Genomic DNA, 8,650 nt, shown 5'->3' with positions numbered 1-8,650 from the left:
GCAGTATGCTGGCAGGTTGTGTGCCAGTGTTAACATCATCTCCCCTGCAATCCGTTGCGGTCCACTGGCTGTCTAGGTGGTGCTGAATGCCGCATACCAGGCAGTTCCACCTCGGTGGTGTTGGTAATTGAGTTTGGTGCCAGAGCAGTTCATTACTACTGGCCTGTTCTCTCTCCTCCCCACGGGAGGGGGTGTGGCTACTGGTATGGGGATTAGCGCGCCCTATGTTATTGGGTGTGTGGAAACCCTGCTGTTTTGTCTCCGCTTGGATTCTTGTCTGCGCCTCCGGTCCATCGGCTGGCAGACAACTGGTTAGCTACTGACAATCCGCTCTTACACCCCAGTGCAAGTGGTAAAGTCTAGACAGATCACTATGGTGGATGCAGCCCAGATTCTGTTAATATTTTGTTTTTTTTGGTTTCATTGAGTCTCATTTTTATTTGAACTGTTTGTTGCATGTGACCCATTTTTCCTTTGCATGTATTAATCCTTTTTGTTTGCAGGACTGAGGTCTCCGTATGATCCAAAAACCCCAGCATATAGTGTACTTTGGGAAATTGTCAGCTGTTTAGATATATTTGTTGTGTTTTTAAAAGGAAACTGTGTAAATAAAACATAAACTTGTTTTGGGAATCTATCTGCTGTGGTGCATTTAATTGGACCTACCTTTTTAGTTTTTAAGTTTCCTGGGGGTTTACCACCCCAGTTAGCATTGTCACTCTGTTTTCTTTTAATTCATAGATTGATCTCTTCTATAGCCGTACCACCTCGCCACACTTGTAACCTATCAGTGGATGAGCTGATGCCACAGGCAACATCCATAGCAGTGCCAGTTTAAATTTAACCACTACCAGATATATCACTTGTAAACTCTTTAGACAGATATTCTCCATAACAGTGAAGTGTCCAGAATAACATATGTTTTTGACAAGTACTGCAATATTTCCACCTTTATTTTTTTTCACTCACTTTAATGTCTCAATCTGCTTCTACTTTCTTAACCAGTTGGTAATATATATTTTTTTATGTGGGAGAAGACATGTGGGTCATTTCACAAATAAATATGCATTTTACTTAGTCTCCCTTCAAAGTACCTCCATAGATAGATTTTTTAATAGATAAAGAGAGGAGGATACAAAGGGGCAGAGGGAAATCAAGGAAATCAGGATACAGACTACAAAAGAAGAGAGCAAATACAAAAACAGCCTCTGTTCCACCCACACTGTGATTTCATAAAGCTAAGCAGCACATTTAAAACAATGTTACAAACTATGCAAAGTTATAGGAGCCATAAGCTATAAGTCTTTTATCCTGTTATTTTTATGTTTTAGAAACATGTGTAGAATGGAGGGGGAGGGAGAGAGGAAGATGTAAGGAAGTCAGACTGGTAAGAGACAGGAGAGTCCACATTCCAGAGATGAAGGTAAAGAAGTGGTTGTCACAGTAACACAGCACATTTTACTGTTAAATTACATTCTGAAAATGCAGAGTATTACTTTTATAACTGAAATGGTAATTAATATTTATAATGTGGGGCCATACTGAGACGGATAAGGAATAGATATTTTTGGAGCTCCTCACAGCATATCAGTTAGATTTTAAATATAACCACTCTTTTGAACAACTAACCCTTTTTTTTACTGCAAGTCTTTTCTGAACACATAAATTATGAAATGGTGGTGGTGGAGGAGATCATAATGTATAATCTCAGAAAGAGACATAAAACACTGCCACTCGGTTTCTGGTAATACTGCTCTGTCATGGAATGGATCTGGAAAAAGCCCCAAAAATGGACCAAATTACGCACGCAAATAATACAGAAGATGGACAAAATGCTCCATATCTGTCTTTTGCATAGAGCATAAATGGGCCTTAAAGGAGCAGCTGTGGCTTACGCTAGCAGCAACAAACCTAGCAATACAAGCCTGGCTTCATTGTTGAAGAACCAGGAAGAGGATGATGTGCTTTTGTAGCTGAGTAAATTTGCTATATAAATTTAATAATCATTTAATTGTATGAACGTTCTCAAAACCTGTATCCTTTATTGTGAAGTTATTATTGTCATGTAGATAGCATTTGCTTGTTTGGTACTGTTGCCAAGGTTCCTAGTTGGCTGTTGTAGCAAGGGGGGGGCTTAATTAGCGACGCACCGTAGCAGTATGTGTGACGTTTTTTCAGCCTCGCGGCAAAAGCTGGAAGACCATTGTGCGGGTAAGACGTGTTGAAACACTGTCTCTCTCTTTGTAAGCTAATTACTTGAAAAAGCAGCTTATTTTGGTTTAAACTCCTTATAAAAGTTATTAAATAGCTGCCGAACTGTATTTTGAGTTTTTTTCTTTGCATTAAGTTTTGTTAATGTTATTAAATCCGTCTGGAACTTTCCCTCGCTGCTTTCTGGCCTGCTGTAGGGAATGAGGGGAGACCGTGTTGATGTCTGACCGTGCTGCTGTTTGTATCTAACTGCCCCTCCTGCTATTTGCAGGTGTGTGTTTTATAAAACTGTTATTTTTTTAAATGTTAGCTTACTTGTTGTATTGTGGACTGCACTCTAACCGGAGCTAAATATTTGCGTGGAGAATTAAGAGGTTAACAGGGATCTTCATCTGACCCAAAAATACTAACTATCATTGTATGTTAAGAGGAAAATAAGTACATATTTCTTTCTGTATAACATTTTGATTTACTTCCATATTGACATTTGTTTATGATGGATTAATTAACATTGTTTAAAGTGTACTGACAACTTGAAAGCCATTTTTTTATTGTAGTTTTATTTGTAAAAAAAAAAAAAGAAAAAGCTGGAAGACCATTGTGCGGGGAATGAGGGGAGACCGTGTTGATGTCTGACCGTGCTGCTGTTTGTATCTAACTGCCCCTCCTGCTATTTGCAGGTGTGTGTCTTTAATAAAAGTGCAGATCCTGATCCCTGCTGTAACATCATTCGTCAGCAACCATTCAAGAGCCGCTACACTTTCACTCTTGTGAAAAGTTTTAGACAAGAGGCTGTCCACCACAGAGAGGCTGTCCCCCATCAAGCATGCTACAGACTAGGAGCTGCGCATTGATGCAATGGAAAGTTCAGATGCTGAACAAGAGCTTGAGAATATAATACTACAAGCCAAACTCTCAGACCTCAAGTGAAGATCCAGGCACAACAATATTTAAATAGTTGGTTTTCAACCTACGGGTGGGGATCTTTCTGTGGATGTGTTTGTTTTTTTGTTTCTGTTTTTTTCTTGGCTGCCAGACTGAATGTTGTGTATTTGGGTCACTGAATAAATAACATCTCAGAATCTGGTCTCATGGAACGTCCGGAGTTTTAGTAACCCAATTAAACATGACAAAATTCTTTCCTATTTGAAATCACTGGGACATTATATTTCTTTAAAAGACCAATATCTCGGCCAACCAGCACAGAATACTTAGGACTAATTGGTTTTCATAGGCCTACCAGTCACCCTTTCCACCCAAAACCAGAGATGTTGCTATTCTCTTCTGTAAAATCGGGCCTTTTTGGCCTGATCGCAACTGGACATATAAATTCACTCCATGTTACACAGGTCAATATTTATGGGTCAAACACAAATGATTCAGCTTTTTTCAGCAAGGCCTTTGACCTCATCCCAGATGATGACCCAAGCTACATTCTGATTGGGGGGGATTTTAATTGCTACAGGCATAATATTATCTGATCATAGCCCTGTCAGTCTCAGTTTGAAGCTGTCTCTCCCAAAGACAGCTTACAGATGGGACTTTAACTCTTTTTACTGGAGAATCAGGCATTTCAAACCACACATAAAACTCATATCCTGCAGTTCATTAGAACCATTGACAAAGATGAGGTGAATGACTCAACTATTCGGGAAATGGTCAAAGTGCATATCAGACGACCAGTTATTGAAGCTACATTGAATGAAGTTATTAGTTTATTATTTAGGATCTCTATTAGACACAGTGTGGCAGCAGCAATTCTTCCTGGGGTCTGTCAACATGTTAAAATAATAGTTATTAAATAAAATAACAGAAGCAAACCAAACTAGGCTTAACCCTTCTTTTGTTTACTGAGTTGCCATATGATCTAACCCCGTGCAAGAGGTTAATGTTGAATTGTCAGGTTTTATATTTTTAACTGTTCTTTTAAAACAAAATTGTTAATAAAATATTATTTTTGTATGGAATACGTCTACCAAGGTGAATTTATTCAAACCTGCTTCTTACATTCAGATTTACTGGGGGTTAACCTCCCCCCAGTTGGCGTTGCCACCCCTTTAGGTTAAACTAAACCTTAACTGCCTTATCCCCACACATAGAGATTACAACAATATCTCTCTGCTACACTATCAAGTACAGCAAGATTAACATTGCAGAGACCTCAGGCCACAGAGTGTTGAAAGTGCCCCCACCCCAACCACAACCAAATTCAGATTTAAGAATAATTCACACGCAAACATACACTCATACCCGCTAATGGTTCTTTTCTGTCTCTGTTGTCCCATGTGACCACTTAGTGAATAATTGTGTGAAATATCAAATGAGTCATCCTGCAGCATCCTCTAAATGTAAGGCTGTAAAGCTATTAGAAGCTTCATAAATAAGGGGATAAAGTGGTTTTTGGTGGTTCACTGCTGTGACAAGGCACCTACATGCCTAAAATCAGCTTCTCTAGGAGACATCATGTCAAATTTTGATTTTTAATTTGGCATGTGTAGTAACTTTGTTGTTAATGTGTTAAAATTAAGGCACTAATTACCAAGCTTTATCTCTTCATTAATGGTTTAATTCTTGACAGCCCTGGTAACAATCCCAAATTTATTTGATAAATGTAGGCTATATGTTTTTTACAATTATCTGGCAGCCCCTGAGATTATCTCTTGACCCTCATGAAGGTCAAGATCCCCAGTTTGAGAACCACTGTCTTAACTGAATGTAGGTATACAAATGTGAAAAGAAATAAACATCTGGCTTAACTCTTGATGCTGCTGTGAAGAAACAATATCATGTGGCTTTATTTACACCGGACGCCAGCCCACCAGTGACCAGGTGGTCCTTGGGCTCCACTGCAGGGAGCCAGGGGGCTGCAGTGCAGAGCCCCAGCCATCTAAACAAAAGGGTGATCACTGTGGCAACAGCCCCGCAGACCAAGCAGGCAAAGCCACCAGTGTGGAGGATCCCCATGAGGAAAGCACTGGATGTAAAACAAAATAAATAAAATAAAATAAACATAAAAACATCAAGAACAAATAATATCAAGAAGAATAAAAATACAGATAAAGGAGCTAATAAATATAATAAAATGAAATCAAACATAAATAAAAATCAGTTAAAAGGGTCTTAATGATAGAAAGAGGCCTCGCCATAAGTTTTAGCTCTAGCATTTGGAACAATTAAAGGGCCGGTACCAGTAGACCTCAGGGTCCACAAAGGCTCATAGGTTAAAATCAGATCAGATAAATAAAGACAATTAAGACATTTATAAACCAATAAAAGAACCTTAAAATCAATCCTGAAATGCACAGGTGTCCATGCAGCGATGTTAAAACTCTTGTGATGTGTTCCCGCCCTCTGGTCCTCGTCAGAACACGTGCTGCTGAGTTCTGGATTAATTGTAGGTAGGAAATACTCTTTTGGGTAAAACCAAAGAGCAGGACAATGCAATAATCTAATTTAATAGAAATAAAAACTTATGTTGCTGGCAAGAGAGAGAAATGGGTAGACTCTGGCAATGTTTTAGATGATAAAATCCTGTCTTTGTGACATTACTAATATGAGGACTAAAATACAGCTGAGAGTAAAAAGGACACCCATATTTCTCACAAAGAGAAAGGGATTAAAATTCTGCAGTTTAGATGACATTATCTCTGTTGTCTTCAGGAACAATAATTAATGTTAAATTGTAGGAAATTCTCTGCCATTCATGAATTAATATTTAAAAAACAATTTAAAAGATGAAAATCTCTAGAAAAAAAAGGCTGATGTCTCCATAACCACCTGGATTTATGACTACCTAACAAACAGACCACAGTTAGTGAGACTGAAAGGTTGTGTGTCTGAGGTGATGGTCAGCAGCTCAGGAGCACTACAAGGAACTGTACTCTAAAAATTTCTCTTCACACTGTACACCCCAGACTTCCAAATAACTCTCAGCCCTGTCATCTGCAGAAATACTCTGATTTCTCTGTAGTTGTGGGTTGTACCAGTGATGGACATGAAGCTGAGTACAGAGAACTGGACAGTGGAACAGTGTGGAAACAATCACCTCATCTTAAACACAAAATGAAAGACAGATTTTAAGAAGAAAAGAAGTAACTGAAGCTCTATTTCCATCCTGGGAGAAGAGGCAATGGTGGGGGATATATACCTGGGAGGTGAGTCAGACAACAGACTAGAAATACAGCACTGAGGTTGTCTACAAGAAAGGACAGAGCAGACTTTACTTCTTACTTCTCAAAGGTCTTAATGTTACTCCTCCCTACTGCTACTTCTTCAAAGCATCATTCAGACTACTGTGTTAAGTCTGTTGTTATTGATGTTGCTCTTTTGTTTGCTATTGTTGTCTGTTAAACAAGTGCAATGGTGTAAAAAATATTTACCCTTTGGAAGAATAAAGTAAAAATGCCAATATGCCTAATTCAGTCATTTTTAAAGAACAAGCTCGAGAAAGTGCAGTCTTATAAATGCTTTGGGATCATCACTGACTCCACACTGAATTTTTAAGGAAACTGTGAAGCTGTGTGCAAACAAGGCCATCAGTCTTTGTTTTGTTTGCAGAAGTTTTCATTCTTTCATGTTGGCAGAACAATGAAAACTCTTATTGGGCTTTTATTGAATCTGTGTTTTGTCTTGTGTCATGTTTGGAAATCTGTCAAAGAAAGGAACTCACTCACCCAGATTATTAACAACCTCACCATGTAACTCCAACTTCTCAAACCTATACACAAGAATACTCATCAATACAGGCCTCATCGCAGTCAGAATACCTTTCTGAGAACGCTAGAGAGAGATGATGGTACGTCACGGGGCATTTGGAGTAGTATTAAGGTCACAGGGCCGTTTAGTACCCCATTGTTTATATTTTGATATTACACACACATATACACATGAACAAACATATACCCTGTATTTTTAATTGTTTTTCCTAAAGTCAAAATGTAGTTATCCTGCCAGGGAACCTGGCCTGCTGGTGTTACAAAGTAGCTCTTCAGGTTGTCTCTCAGTGATGTGGCAGCCATTGAACTGGTGCCACATCTTCCTGGTTGAAGAAGGTGCATGGCTCCCAGGCCATCCACTCTCCATGTACCCTCCACAAGCCTGTGGTTTTCATCCTCTGTCTCAGCCAACCCTGGAGGTGTGTATGTGTCAGGCCTCACCTCACGTAAGTAGTTGTGGACACACAATATTTTCGGAACCTTGTCAGGGATCATCATTATAGTGGTGTGGAATACTCTCCAAATGTTTACCCATATTTTGAAACCATTTTCGACCACTCTGTGTATGCTAAAGTTTGTAACTGAAGACTTTCTGTTGATGGTTCATCAGGCGGCACGGATACGGTTTCATAAGGTCAGGGCACGGAGAGTAGGCATCATCTCCAAGGAACATACAATATAAGGGGCTTGGATGTCAGATACACAGCAGGGGAGGTTGGGGAGACCACTGTCAAGTACTTGCTTGAAAATCTGACTCCACAAACACTCCTGATACTCTGCCCTGTGCTCCCACACTGACATACCTGTCAAGCCAAGCCACTTTTATTTAAATATAGCCAATTTACAAGCTCTGCAGCTGATACAAATAAAGAGCAGAAGAGAAATATGCATATACAAAACACAAAACCTGCTTACCTGAACATGTACCTTGCATGGACAGCCATTATCATCACAGAGAATAGTCCTTGATCATTTTGAAAGGAGCTCCCACTGTTTGATGGTAGCAGGATAATTATGTTCTCAATTGATTGCTCTCAGGCAGTGGTTAAATTTCCACTTGTGATGGAAGTCCTTGGCAATGTCCAACCATCCTTATACTGCAGTGTCTTGTAGGTGGGGGAGTATGTGGGTGCTTACATGAGCGCTAATGTGTCTTCTAAACAGCTGCATCTTTAACAGTTATCAAGACTAGCAGTTGTATGTATTTATTGTATTTTATTTAATTTTAAAAATTACTATTCTCAAACAGCAGTCACTTTTACAAAAATGAAAAGATGTGTGCACCAGATTTAGAAGACGGCTAATTTTCATCTGTAGTCCTAAAAGCATACATTTACATTAGCCACATATGTAGTTTCTACACAACCAAGTGTGTGTAGAACATAACAGCTTCTTATCTTTAGCCATGAAACTGTTGCCAAGTAACAAAGTGTTAAAGCCAGTCTCTCCTTGGCAGTGATGGCTAATCTCCATCTTAAACTCTTCTGAGTTCTTCCTTAGCAGCCCCTTGAAGCCTGCTCTGTCAGTTAACTGTCAGCATAATACCTGCTTTACGCAAGATAACAAAGACCCTGGGCACAGAAATTTAGATTCTCCCCCTCTTCCTACCTTTTCCCATCTGGAACTTCCTCTCTCTTTCTCAGTTTTGGTAGATGAAAAGTGGACATATCATCTGTGTAGTTTGAGTTTCATTCTGATGGCCTATGGTGGTGCTCCTTATGCAT

General features: G+C 39.3%; 1 long non-coding RNA gene across 1 annotated transcript in view; it reads right to left on the bottom strand.

Annotated features, from left to right (window-relative positions):
* Positions 1-8,650, bottom strand: part of LOC121649181 — a 17,407-nt gene continuing 8,757 nt past the window's right edge. The window contains exon 3 of the long non-coding RNA XR_006012077.1: positions 1-72. This is a non-coding gene — a long non-coding RNA (uncharacterized LOC121649181). The remainder of the gene's footprint in view (positions 73-8,650) is intronic.

Source organism: Melanotaenia boesemani, chromosome 11 (assembly GCF_017639745.1).
Source record: "Melanotaenia boesemani isolate fMelBoe1 chromosome 11, fMelBoe1.pri, whole genome shotgun sequence".
NCBI classification, from domain to species: Eukaryota; Metazoa; Chordata; class Actinopteri; order Atheriniformes; family Melanotaeniidae; genus Melanotaenia; species Melanotaenia boesemani.
The sequence above is the reverse complement of the archived record's forward strand: the minus strand, read 5'-3'. Positions and strand labels throughout refer to the sequence as shown.